The sequence below is a fragment of the Pteropus medius genome, unplaced genomic scaffold, assembly GCF_902729225.1.
Source record: "Pteropus medius unplaced genomic scaffold, Ma_sr-lr_union100, whole genome shotgun sequence".
NCBI lineage: Eukaryota > Metazoa > Chordata > Mammalia > Chiroptera > Pteropodidae > Pteropus > Pteropus medius.
The window spans coordinates 1,235,616-1,250,348 of NW_024353790.1; the positions used below are offsets into that span (position 1 = coordinate 1,235,616).

A 14,733-nucleotide genomic window follows, 5' to 3' on the forward strand; every position below is an offset into this window, starting at 1 on the left:
AGTTGGTGTTCATCTAAACTAGGTTGTTATAAATTAGGATGTTAATTTTAATCCCCAGGACAAACAACTAAGAAAACAATTGAAAAGACATTAGTAAAAGAAACAACTAGGGAGTTTAAATGGTATACTAGAAAATATCTACTTGCTGATGTAAGAATGTCCAAACCCGGAGAATTTTTATGAGTTTATTTGGACCAAACAGAGGATACACCTGGAAGCAAGAGCTCAACAGACAGAAAAATGCTTCCTAGAATGACGGTTTGCAGTTTCTTTTATGCATTTGGAATTAAAGAAGGAACAGAAGCAGAATTACATCAAGGTGGGAGAAAGCAAAGCGGGGATTGGATTACAGAAGAGTTAACAAGATTATGTGCTGTCTTGAGGGTGGTCTGAAAATGAGGCATTTCAAATGCGAGTGAACCTAGATGCACAGAAACAATGCACAGGGCTCGCCCAAGGCAGGGATAAACCTTGTACTAAAGAAGTTATATGCCTGGGGTGTGACCACCCACCATGACCTACCCAGTTGGGAATTTATGATCAGCTCACCCTTTCAGTTAGATTTCTTACAATGCCCGTTTTTCATTCACATACTTAACACACAAGATATTAGTATGGAAGAAAAGAAGAAAAAAAGACATAAGACATAGAAAACAAATGGCAAATTACAGACAAATTCTACTTTATCAAACTGGTGACTCAGGTCCTCTGGCTATTGATAAGGATAAATATAAATGGATTAAACACTCGAAAGGTAGATATTGGTAGAATGGATTTAAAAAAAAAAAAACAACATAATCCAACTATTAGCTATCTACAGGAGACACACTTCAGATTCATAAACAAATAGGTTGAAATTAAAAATCTGGAAAAAGATAAACCATGTAAATAATAACCAAAAGAGAGCTGATGTGGCTATACTGTTATCAGACAAAAATAGACTTTAAGACAAAAAAAAAAAAAATTTTACTAGTGACAAGAGAGACATCCTCAAGAAGATATAACAATTATAAACTGTTACAAACTGAATTGCGTTCCACGCCCCCTGTCCCCAATTTCTTTACTTTTCTCAAGTTTGACTCCCAGTATTTCAGAACGTGACCACACATTTGGAGATAGGGCTTTTTAGAGGTAATTAAGTTAAAATGAAGCCTTTAGAGTATGTCCTCTTCCTTTCTGACTGGTGTTCTTATAAGAAGAGTTGACTAGGGCACATGAAGAGACACCAAGGGTGCACAGAGGAACGACCGTGTGAAGAGCAAGCAAAAGGGTGGCCGTCTGCCAGCCAAGGAGAGAGGTCTCAGAAGAAACCCACCCTCTGGAATCTTCATCTTGATCTTCCAGCAACCAGAACTGTGAGAAGATAAATTTCTGTTGTACTCGGTCTGTGGTATTTTGTTATGGTAACCCTAACAAACTAATACATAGCGCATATGACACAGGCCATCACTCATTTGCAGAATGAACATACAGAACTTTTTTTTTTTTTTTTTAAGTATACGCAGTTAAGTCTTTTTCCTTTTTTCCTTTCTTTGAGAAAAAGGTCCTCTCCCTCAAATTCCAATAATTACCCTGAAACTGGTGACTCAGATCCTCTGGCTATTATTGATAAAGATCATTGGTCCAGGTCCATCATAAGCAGAAAAGGCTTTAGGCCAGGCAAGGCTCTTAGAGTCCAAGAAGGGTGGGGACTTTTAGCCCCAAAGGTTTTTATCCTTTAAGAAATATATTAACCAAGTCTGTTTTCCTTTACTCGCTTAATAGGCAAACCAATAATAGAAAATTAATACATATATGATTTAAATAACAAGTTCGTATCTTCTTTCTTCCTTGTCTAGGGACAGAGGTAGCTTTTCGGCGGGATACCCAAGACCCTGTACTGACTGAGATAGAGAGGGAAAGAGCTCCATGAAACCCCAACAGGCAGAGACTACGACCTTCCTCAGCAGGAAGCAGATACTGAAGAAGAGACCTCCTGTCCCTCAACATCCGTAATAATAAGAAGAGATTCATAGCTCTTAGAAAAGGGCTAAGCAGGAAAGTTAGGGGGTTTTCAGGTTTACCTGCAAAACACTGAGGTCATCCTATTCTAGAAAGGGTCCACCCCAGCCTGCCCACAATTAAGCAAGCCAAAAGGTGTTTTTGGGCTAAAAGTAACTCATACAAGGAAACAAGGAAACAGAAAATTGGGTACTAGTTTAAACCAGTCACTCGCACCTACATAATAAAGACTATAACGACCATTGACTCACCTGAACCTTATTATACCATCATTATAATATAATGCATATGCCCGGAAGTTCATTAGTATCATTATAACAGACTGAATTCTGGGAACGAACATGCGTAGAAAGCAAACGATGAGTCACTGAGTCCTGGCCATCATAGTTCTCAATCAAGAAAGCCCAATTCTCTAAGAAAAGTAACCACCCACAGCAAATATAGATTAAAAATCCCAGAGACTTTATCACTGTGTCCTTGAGCCCTTGAGCCCTTGAACTGCCCTTCCCTTGCGTGGCCCGCTTCCACGTCTGGGAGCGCACTATTGTTTTACTTTCCCTTCCAATAAAGTTATCCTTTTCGGCTGTGCTTTGGTGTCTTGATCAATTCTTTGTTCGAGACATCAAGAGCCTGGACAACGCGTCGAGAGGGGAACCCTACTCTCCAGTAACATGTATGAACTTAACGAAAAAGTTCCAAAATTCATGAAGAAAAAACTGACAGAAATGAAAGAAGAAATAGACAATTCAATAATAGTTGGACACTTCAACATTCCACTTTCTCTAATAGAATAACTAGATAAGAGATCAACAAGGAAATAGAAGAATAAAAAACATTATAAACTGTTTAGAATTAATAGACCGATGTTAGAACACCGAATAGCATCAGAAGATACACTCTTTTAAAGCTAATTTCTCAGCCTATGCGCCTATACCTTTATCAGTGACTTTCGAACTTGAATGTTCATCAGCATCTCTTGGAGAGCTTGTTATGCCATACATTGTAGAGAGCCCCACCTAGGAGCTCTTGATTCAGTAGATCTGGGGTGGGGCTCGAGAATTTACATATCTAATAAGTTCTCCGGTAATGCTGCTGCTGGCCATCTAAGGACCACACCCTGAAAACGGCTGCTCTAGTCAAATTCAATCCCTCCACGTTTTTTAGAAACGATTGTCATGCCTCCCTGCCTTTGCTCATGCTGTTTTCTCTGCTCAGAATGCCCTTGATCCGCACACCTCCTCTGTGAACTTTCACTGAACTCTTAAGCTGGAATGAATCTCTCTCTTTCTGAGTTTCTATGTCACTTTATATTTATTTTGTCACTTATCACCTTTTACTTTCGACTATACTTATTTATATACCAGACATATCTTCTACTGGGATAATAAACTTTTTGATGTCAGTGTTCATGATTAATTTATCTTTATATGACCTCACAGTGCCTAGCACAGTACTTCACCTGTACCAGGCATGCAATGGAACTTCGTTAAGTGAATAAAAAAATTAGGAAATGCTCGGCGAATAAAAAACCGCAGCATTAAGGAAAGAGAACATAAATAAGAAGATATAGGAAGAGAGAGAGGATACATGTGGTGACTAAAGTTGAGTGGGTGGGAGGAAAATTCTTTCCGAAAGGGAATTTTGTTTTGTCAACTAAATGGAAAGCAAAAATAGACCAGGTCTATTCTAGTTTTTTTTTTTTTTTTTTTTTTTCCTCTGTGCTGAAATTCCTTTATTTTTGTAGGGCTAAAATTGTTAATTACCATGATAGCAGGGCCTGATTTTAAAAAAAAAAAAAAAGAAGAAGAAAAAAAAGATTAATGACTTTAATTCTCAAGCACTTAGGGAATTAAAGTGTGGAGGGATGCAATGTTCTAGCGTATTGACTGGAAATCAGGGCTGGCTGCGTTTTTCATCCCATGAAATATCAAGACAGCTTTGCCCGTGGAGAATAAGACAGGTGCCACTACAGCGCGAAAAAAAAGTATTGCGGAAACCGTAATGGAAGCCAGAATTGGTTCTCTACAAAGGAAATTTTAAACCAATGTTTATAAAAATGATCCCAATACAGAATTATTACATTTATGGTCCCACCTCTCTGGCAGGTTGGACTGGGCATGACTTCTAACTTTTACTTCTTAGTTTATTAGGATAGTTATCATTTAAAACTAGCGATACGAAGTAAGGTGTTCTCTCTGCCGTGCTTTGCCCATTTGACTGGCAGAGAGCTTTGCCGATGCATTTTCGGAAAGGCTGTTCGGTCTGGGGATGCAAACACCAGGAGCCAAGGAGAGAAGCGAGCCACGAAGAGCCCAAGGATTTCCACAGGAACCTGTGCCCTGAGCACCGTTTGGAAGTCTCTGTGATTTGTCCCCATGGCAACTACCCTGAGATTGTTCTGTTCAGCCGTCGGTCATTTCCATTTGTTTGCTTGCTGTTGGACACTCTTCGCAGATCCTACTGTGTTATAAAGTCTTTTCTGTCCCCAGGTGCACTACCAGAGCATTCTAACACTGGACACGTGTTGTTCCTTAATAGTACCTAGAGAATTGAGAGAATCTTGAGGGCTGGCCTGAAAAATTTATTAGGCCCTCACTAAATCTTCATCTGTTAAAATCGTTTCTCCATGGCGTGGCTGCACCTGGAAGAACTGGAAATCGATTATTTTTTCTTGTCTCCTGTGAATATCTCAGCAGTCAAATTAGCTCCCGTTACTAGGAGATATTCAAGAGTAAGAATACGGAAGCTCTTTGTAAAAGACCTCATGCGCGATCTTAAAATAAATTCTTTTCGTTTGTCTGCAAATTTATTTATTTATTTTTGAATGGTATCTACATATGCTGAGGGAAAAGATGAGAATGTCTAGGTGTGTCTGTCTGGCAAAGTGAAGGCCTGTTTTTTTTCTGGTTAGTGCCTTGAGGAGATTACCATGTGGATATAACTGTGAATGAAATTTAATCTAAATGCCGAAAGTCTCGGAGGAAATTAGATATATCAAATATGAACTTGCTCTAACATCAGATGGTTGGACTATTTTGATGCTTAACCAGGAAAGATCTAAAGGTGATACTAAGCTGGACCTCAATCACTCATTTCTGCAAAGATTTCCAGTACATGGTGTTGTCTGTGTTTAACCACAAATTGAACAGAGATGTTGAAACACATTCTGATTAAGGTAGAGTAGAAATAAAATGAAGAAAGAAAGATGACTTTTCATACCAAAAATTTTCTTCTTTTCCTTTTAAAACTGATTGTACTTTAACATTTGGGAAAATAAAAGCTGTAACTATACATAGAGCAGACACATGTTTTTTTGGTTTTTTGATTGTATTTTTGCCCAGTACCAATCCTTGTTCTTGGGAACTGCTGCTTCCATTACTTCAAATCTACAATTCTTGTGGGAGCAGCCATGCTCTTATGTGACCTGGCCTCCTGCCTATGGTTGATTGAATGAAAGGTAACACCAATGACTCCCTTCTCTGGGATTTGAATCTGATTCCAGGGATGACCTTCAGTATCCATAACCAGTGTGGGCTGGCTGAACAGCAGCCTTGGTTGAGAATGAGGAATATAGGAGGCCCCGTTTGGAGGCAGAAGTCGTTAAGTGTGGCTTGGGGAGGCCATGTTTTCTGCATGTAGACAAAGCCAATTATAACGAATAGGAATGAGGCCAACAGCAGGATCTAGAGATGAAAAGTGTCTCCTGACTCTGTTGAAACTCCTGATTGCAAATGTTCCAGTGGGCCAGCTGGACTTCTGCTCTTCCACAGCTCCATTGCTCAACTCTTCCTTAGGAGGATCTGGGAGCAAATAAATTTCAGTTTTGGATTCAATTCCTTCAAGTTCAGATTTTCCCTCCTGTAATAAAGAGCCCTAACTGATTTGACATTAAACAACTATATTCTTACTTACACATTGCCTTTCAACCTTCTCAATAAGGATGCATAATTTTTATGAAGTTGTAACTAGCAGAGTTTTAATATAATTTTTGTTCTGTTTTTTTCTGATTTAATAGTATATTAAGTTTAATATATTTAATTTTTATTACATTCGATACATTAAATAATGTCGGTAAAAATATCACATTTAATATAATATGTAATAAGACATAGATATTCTTCAGAGTAATCATTTTAATGTTTGTATAATATTTACACTTCTCATTGCTGTGACAATACAGTTATTCATTGTTGAGTTCTCTTTTCATTAAGGTACTATATATGTACTATACATATTCCTTATAGCAACCACAGAAGAATGACTGTCTCTCATGTAGTGATATAAGAACTGGCTTAGAGAGGCAACGTTCCTTGCTCAAAATCACAAAGAAAGTTAATAGACTAAGTTTTGGCCTGTCCCACTGCCATCCCTTCTGTACTGTGCAATGTGGCTCCTTACTACCACGACATACTAGTCAGTTCATGCTGCATAACAAAATACCACAGACTGGGTGCTTTCAACAACAGATATTTATTTTCTCACTGTTTTGGAGGCCAGTTGTCCAAGGTCAAGGTGTTAGCAGGTTGGATTTCCTCTGAGGACTCCCTTTGGCTTGCAGATGCTGTCTTCTCTTTGGTCCTCACATGATCTTTCCTCTGTGTACTTAGTGTCTCTCTGTGTTTAATCTCTTCTTATAAGGATATCAGTCATATTAAATTAGGGCCCACCTTAATGGCTTCATTTTAACTCAATCACTTCTTTAAAGGTTTATCTCCAAACAGTCACATTCTGAGGTAAGAGGGGTTAGGGTTTCACCATATGAATTTTGAATGAATACAATTCAACCAATATCACACGATTTATTATAGCAATTCCATCCTTGGCTGATATTTAACTTTACCTCCTAGATTTTGGATGCTTTAGATTGGGTTAGATGTTTGGCATTTAACATTTTGTTTCTGCTGACTTCAAAATCCCCTGTTATCTGCAAAGATCGTTTAATCTAAAGATATGTCCACTGTGTCAGATTGTTGGACTTTGATGTTATCATGTTGAGTTCAGTTAGTCTCCTTTTATTAATTTACTAAACAAATATTTATTGAACAGCTATCGTGTATTAAATATTAATATCTGTCTACGGCCATGCCACCCTGAACGTGCCCAATCTCTCCTGATCTCGGAAGCTAAGTAGGGTCGGGCCTGGTTAGTACTTGGATGGGAGACCACCTAGGAATACCAGATGCTGTAGGCATTAAAAAAAAATTATTACCTAGTGTAAATATAAAGAAATATGCTATCTTTGGGAATATCAAGGTGAATTAGTTATCGATCCTCTTTGAAGCTTTTAGTCTAGTAGAGAAGAAAAGCACCGATAATTATAATAAAAAAAAAAGGTTGAAAGCAAAGTGTACTTAAATTGATGCACAGATAAATATTGTAGAAATTCAGAGGAGGAAAAGATAATTCTGTAGCTGGGAAAATTCGGGAAGACTTTCTAGAGGAGATAGCGTGCAAGCTGAATCAAAACCATAGGTATATTGCATTTGAACCTGTAAAGGTCAAGGGCATTTCAGGAGCAGAGATCAGCATCAGTGCTGTGCTTGTCAGGAAGACCTGGAGGGCCAGTGTCTTCCAAAAGGAAGTGCTGAGGGCCCAGACATCTCCAAACAGAAGGAGGGAAAAGAGGTCTGCACTGTGATTTATCAACCTGAAATTTACTATTAAGCCAGAAAATGGAGTTTATTTTCCTTTCCAGTAATAATACCCTACTTTAGTCACTTCCCATTCATTCCTTCATTCACCATAATGTAACTTCTAAAGTCAGCAAAAATCTCCTAATTACCAAATCCAATGGTCCTTGTTCAGTTTGCATTCTAAATACCCTTTCTGTGGCAAAATACTTTGCTTCTTCTTGAATCTTTTTCTCCCCATAGTGACACACCTAAAGGTCAATGAATGCCAAAAATGGTTGGGAACCACAGAAGCTGGACAGAGTCAAGGACAAATTCTTCTTTAGAATCTTGGAGAGAGCGTGGTTCTGACACCATTCTGATTTCAAACTTCTAGCCTCTAGAATTATAAGACAAGAAATTTCTGTTGTTTTAAACCACCCGGTTCGTGGTACCTTGTTACAGCAGCCCGAGGATACATCTTTTAGAGAATACATCCTTTCTTGTTATATTATTATTTTCTTTTTAATTTAATTTTATTATTAGTTTCAAGTATGCAGTACATTGGTTAGACATTTATATAGTTTATAAAATGACCCCTCTAATTGATCTTTCTCTCCTCTGGCTCTCCACCTAGCCACTACATTACTGCTGACTGCATTCCCTGTGCCGTGCTCCCCATCCCTGTGACCATCTATCAACTACTAATTTGTACTTCTTTAACCCTTCACCCTGTTCTCCCTACCTCCCAACCCTATGCCCCTCTGGAGGTCACCAGATTGTCTTCTATATTTGTGAGTCTTTTTTTGATTAGTTTGTTCTTTTTGTTCCTTAGATTCCACATGTAAGTGAAATTGTATGGATATATGATTATTTTTATTGCTTAGGCTTTGTCTAATCCCAAGACAGGCACCAAAGTATCTTGGATGAATGAATTCAGAAATAAGAGTATTCTTCTCAGCAGGTAGTTAATTTGTTAAATGAAAAAAAAGTTAACATCCACCATAGCTTCAAATAAATGCTTACTGATTGGAAGTATAGTACAGAAAAGCAACTTGTGCTTCTGTAAAATGGTAGACATGTAAGGATATTTACTGCAGCATTATTTACTGCAAATTATTTATAGCAAAAGACTGGCAACAACCTAATGACTATCTACTCAGCTATTAAAAATTATGATGATAAAAGCAAGTACAGACCTGTATATATAGTTTGCTATCATTCATATAAACAATAATAATACACACACACACACACACACACTCACACACACACACACGCGCGCACACACAATGTGAAAAGACATACAAGAAAATGGTAATAATGCAATAGTTGCTTCTGGGGAGAAACTAGTGGTCTTCAAATAAATAAATAAAATTTAAAAGCAGAGTATGTGAAAGTGTATACATTTAAATCAGTTTAAGTGCACCGTAACGTTTGATGGCATTTCTCTGAATTTTTATATTCTCCAGGCTTAAGAGAAACATTCTGTGATGAAAAATCAGAGGGCAGCCAAAAGTAAACGAGAGAAAAAGAGATCACTATTATAAATTGGTCTTTAGTTTAAATTTTTAAGAAGTTTAATAATCCAAACAGATAGACTACTCTTATTATGTGAACTTTTAAATTACAATATAACACGCGTGCAGAAAAGCGCACCAGTCATCCAAGTAAACACACCCTGTAAAAACCGCCTAGACCAAGACATAGAAGATTTTCAGGAACTCCTCCCCACAAGGCTCCCTGGTTCCTCTTCTTAGTCCTTTTCTCCCACAAAGACAACTGCTGTTCTGACCTTGCTCAGTGGAACATAGTTCTGCCTGGTTTTGAACTTTGTATACATGGAACCACACGTTCTGTCTCCACCCACACCCCATGCCCCACTGATGCTGTGAGATTCACCCCGGGGCTGCCGCCATCCTGTTCTAGCTGCTCTACATCACGCCATTGTCAGCCAGGTCAGTTTGTTCATCTATCCAGTTAATGGCCATCTGGGATGGTCCCACTTTGGGGCTCTTACAAATAATACTGCTATGAATATCATTGTATAAATCATACTGCCATGAATATCACTGTACACATTTTTGGAGGGTGTTGTATTAGTTTTCGATTGCTGCTGCAACAAGTTACCACACAGTTCTCAGCTTAAAACAACACACGTTTATTATCTCCCAGCTCTGTAAGTCAGAGGTCTGGCATGGCTCTCACCAGACTAAAATCAAGGCGTTAGCAAGACTGCGCTCCTTTCTGGGGGCTACAGGGGAGGATCCGTTTCCTGGCTCGTCCAGGTTGTTGGCCAAGTTCATTTTGTTGCTGCTGTAGGACTGAGGTCCCCATTTTCTTGCATACTTGAAGCTGAGGGCCATTCCCAGATTCTAGAGACCTCAGTCTTCCTTGGCCTTGCTTTCTCCATCGTCAAAGTCAGCAGCGGCAGCTTGAAACCTTTCTGCAATCACGTGTCTGACCATTCCTTCATCATAGCATCCGTCTCTGACCACAGCGAGAAAGGTTCTTGGCTTTTAGTATCGATGTGGTTAGATTGAGCTCACTCATTTATTTCAGTGTAATCTCTCCATCTCAAGGTCTGTAACATTAATCACATCTGTAACGTACCTTTGCCATGTAACCTAATAAAGTTACAGGTTCTCAAGACGTGGAAATTTTGGGGGGTGGGGGTGGTCTTGATTCTGCCTACCACAGGTATATGTACCTGGGAGTATTGGGTCATAAGATGTGCACAAATTCAGCTACATAGATACTGCCAATAGTTTCTCAAAATGTTCGTATTTATACTCCTATTGACAGTATGTGAAAATCCAGTAGCTCCACATCCTTGCCAGTTCTCAGTATTGCCAGCTTTTATCATGTTACCTAATATGTTGGGCATGTAGTGGTAAATAAAGATGGGTTTAATTTACATTTCCTTGGTGATCAATCACGAACATTTTTTTTTCATATTTTTATTGGCTGTTCTACCTCTTTTGTGAAATGCCTGTTCAAGTCTTTTGCTCACTTAAAAAAAATGGATTGAAAGCAGACCAATTTTGAACTGTGAAAATATTCATCAGGGTGGGATTTTTCTATTTGAACATGTTGAATTCCTAGAAAATAAAATAAATAATTCTAATGCATTTAGAATGCCAGTAAAGGAAGAAAATGAGCTGACTTATGCAGTTTCTTTTCTTACCTTTTTTCCTTTAAGTAATGAGAAACAAATAATAAAATCAATAACAATAACTCACAACTATATAATGCTTTAGGATTTGCAAAGGGCTTTCAGACCCATTTTCTCATTCTGCTTTTATTAGAAGGAACAAATGAAATGTGGCTTGCTAGTCCTGTTTCCATACCCTATATTACTTTCACCAAAGCAAAAATCAAGGCAAAATGCATATATTAAAAATAATTGTATCTGGGCTAATCGGTAGCCTAATTTGTGAATTTGATCATTTGTCTTCTTTGCTCACAATTATCCCTAATTTGGTGATAAATATGATGTATGCTTGCAGAATGTCTAACAAACTCTTCATCTCGCGGTGCTGAAAGGCACTGCCTCTGAGAGTTGCTGTTTAAATCGGGAAGATAGCATAAATCCACAGACGCCTAGGGATCAGAAACGTGTCCATTGCAGAAAGGGAGCAAATCTCTATTGTTGAGAACAGCAGAAAGATATAAATCAAGCAGACGTTTTTTCAAGAAGCGGATCACAAATAACCTTTCTACATTATAGATGCTTTTTTTCCTCTTTCCAGATTAGACACTGATTAAATTAGCCTTCTTTTTTCTGGTGCTTTAATAAAGAATTGTGCTTCTTGTTTGATACCACATCTTTCCCAGGACTCAATGTATGTGTGTCTGGGGGTAAGTGGGTGGGCCGTGGTTGGGGGAGGAACTAATATTTATGTGTATGTGTGAAATGAGAGAAACCGCTGAAGAAAAGCAATGAACAGGCATTAAAATTCACAGGCTAAATGGTACCCAGATTTTTTTTTTTTTTGGCTTCTTGACATTTTAATTACCATTATACTATAAAAATATATGACGTCTTTCCTCATCAAATTTACAACCTTAAAAGATAAGACAGGCAAATGTAAGACAGAAATGCAAAGTATAAATTTAATGACTTTTTTCTTTAGATGGCCATCTCAAAATCAGAATCATCTCACAAGAAGTAAATTGTCTCCTTCTAGTAAAAGCCACCAAAGATAGGTTTTACTTGCAAATGAGGTTCCTACAACTGTGCAAGGTTTTTTCCTCCTCTATCCAAACCACAATACAGATTATTGCCTTGTGGCTCTTTATTTTTTTGTACTTCTATTGCTATGACATGGAGCCTCAGGAAGTTCTTTGTAATGAAACACATCGATATAGTTGCATGTGATATGAATGTTAACACTAGTTGGGATAAATTAAGAAGGAATAGCCTCACATCATTTTAGGTCAAGATTTGCTACCAGATGAATTTGGGTTTGGAACTTTCTGGGGTTTAGAATTACGGGTCAGGGTTTGTGTCTCTGAGCTCTTCCTCTCTTCAGAGCAGGGACCAAACTCGTGTTCGGGGTGACAGAGTAGTGCCCCCTTTCCTGAGGTCTCGCTTTCAGAGGTTTCATTTATCCAAGGTCAACTGCAATCTAAAAGTATTAAATAGAAAATTCCAGAAATAAACAATTCGTACGTTTTAAATTCTGAGTAGTGTAATGAAATCTCGCACCATCTTGCTCAGTCCCGCCCCGGGCCGTGACTCACCCCTTTGTCCAGCGTCTCCACGGCGTGCACGCTCGTGACCCTAGTGACCGCCTCAGCTGTCAACTCCACTGTCACCGTATTGCAGTGCAAGGAACCTCTGTTTATCTAATAAATGTCCCAAAGCATTTGCATAACTCTTTTTTTACAGTATATTTATTATAATTGTCCTATTTTATTATTAGTTATTGTTGTTAATCTCTTACTGTGCCTAATTTATAAATTAAACTTTATCATAGATATGTACGTATAGGAAGAACATAACATACATGGGGCTCGGTAGTATCTACAGTTTCAGGCATCCACTGGGGGTGTTGCTGAAACTCCACCATGGATGGGGGGAGGGGAGGGGGGACGGGATCATTGTACTAAGAAGTTTCTTCCGAAGATCACTTTACATTTAATCCCCAAATGTGATGGCAGTATAAATATAAGATATTTGGAATAAATATATTACATATATGTACACATAAACAAGTACACATGTGTGAAAGAACATAATGGAAGATATAAACCAAATTGTTAATTTTTAATAACGGTTTTCTCTGATTAGAGGGATTATAGATGACTTTTGTTATTTTCTTTGCTTTTTTCTGTATTTTTTGAAGTTTCTGCTGTAAATGTTTTTTCTTTTCTTTTTAAAATAACACGTTTCTCTTGGATTTTCTAGGTAGTCGGCATATAATCTTTACCTCGTCCTTTTTATTCTTTCCTTTAATATTTCTGTGTCATTGTTTCTCTGGTCCAATTTCATTTGCTTTTTTTTTTTTTTTTTTTGCCTTGTTCCTGACTTGGAGAGGAAAGAACATATTTACAGAATTAAAAATTAAGTGACCACTCTTTTTAAAAGCTTTCATCATTTTGATTTATGTCATGTAGGGACTCTAAGTGGGATAGATCAAGAATCTTTCCAAGTAAGAGGATGCAAATGAGGGTGTCACAGAAGCTACTTCATAGTTATAATCTTCACTGCTGATTTTCTAGGTAGACAATTAAAACTGGAAATATGGAGTCAGTAATGAGCCAAACAACAATTTATTCTGTATTTAACTACATTTCGAAGAAGGACTTTTATAAAATAGATTCAGGAAAATATAACCTGAATCTAAAATAAATATCTGAAAGGAATGGGAGAAAAAGTAAGGTGAACACTATAGCTGCAATGAAGTATTCCGGAAATAGGATTGGGAAACTAAAAAAAAAATAAACTCAGCAATGGGAAAAGTTCTAGACAGAGTCCAACAAAACCCCACAACAAAACCCCACAAAACTCCATGAAAAAATATCTTTCGTGTGAATGACTGAGGAACAGAATATATCAACAATGTCAAAACTGTGTTAGGAAAATAAAATCAATTTAAGATCAATTTAAAGTTTATAAGAACAGATGGAAAGACAGAAAAATGAGAAGGAAAAATGCACTTCGCTCCCCCCCAAAATGAATGAATCGTGTGCCCGTGCGTGTGCACACACACGCCACATTTCTCAGTGAGAAAGCTATTGTATGGGTATGCTCTGGGTCTGAGACTCAAGTCCTGTCTCCCATCCTCCCTCCGCTCCCCTCACCCACCATGGGATTTATCCTGGGGTCCTCACTAGCTTGTTGCAATCAGTAGAGAGCCAGAAATATTAACAAAGAACTTACATCTTTTTTTCCTTGAGCCACTAAATTGCCTTTTTTTCCAGGATGATTTGTGTAAACGGAATCAAGTAGTGTAGAATCAGGCAGATCATAATATTTTAAAAAGAAAGCAAAATTCTATTTTAAGTTAAACTTTGCCGAAACAACGCTGAGACCAGTTATTTTTGGATCACAAAATACTTTCATACCTTAAAGGAGAGACTATCTTGTTTCCTGTATAGTAGTTTACAGGAAATTGTAGCTATTAAAAAAAACGTTGGCAATTCCATTGTTTTACTTGGTTTCTACAAGTAATTTTTCTAGCTCAATTATCATGATAATGTCTCCTTTGGTATTTAAAGTGTTAAGTTTTAGCATGTCTAAAATCCCTAGATGACCATAGTATTGTGACTTGTCATCAAATGACTTGTTTATGTTTGGAAAAGTCAGGTTTTAGCTCTTTCCAGAGGCAGCACAATTTTAGAAGAGAAAGCTCTGTCCCGATTCAAAAAAAAATCGGAAGAATGAAGCGGAGGTTCACTTACAGGCATTTGTGTTAAGCATTTACATCCAACCACCCCATAGCAGTAAGTCAGCCAATTCTACCCGCCACCCCCCATTCAGTCAGCCACAGGAAGAGTTAGAGGAATGGCCTCCCCACCTTCTCCCCTGTCACCAGAACCTGTGAACAGATTCCGTTTTGCAGAACCAGGAGCTGTAAGACCTGGAGGCTGAGGGGCTGGGGGCTCATGGGGAAGC

General features: G+C 38.0%; 1 pseudogene; it reads left to right on the plus strand.

Moving 5' to 3' along the window:
• Positions 1-7,073: 7,073 nt before the first annotated feature.
• LOC120593491 (uncharacterized) lies at positions 7,074-7,192 on the plus strand (annotated as a pseudogene).
• Positions 7,193-14,733: the final 7,541 nt, after the last annotated feature.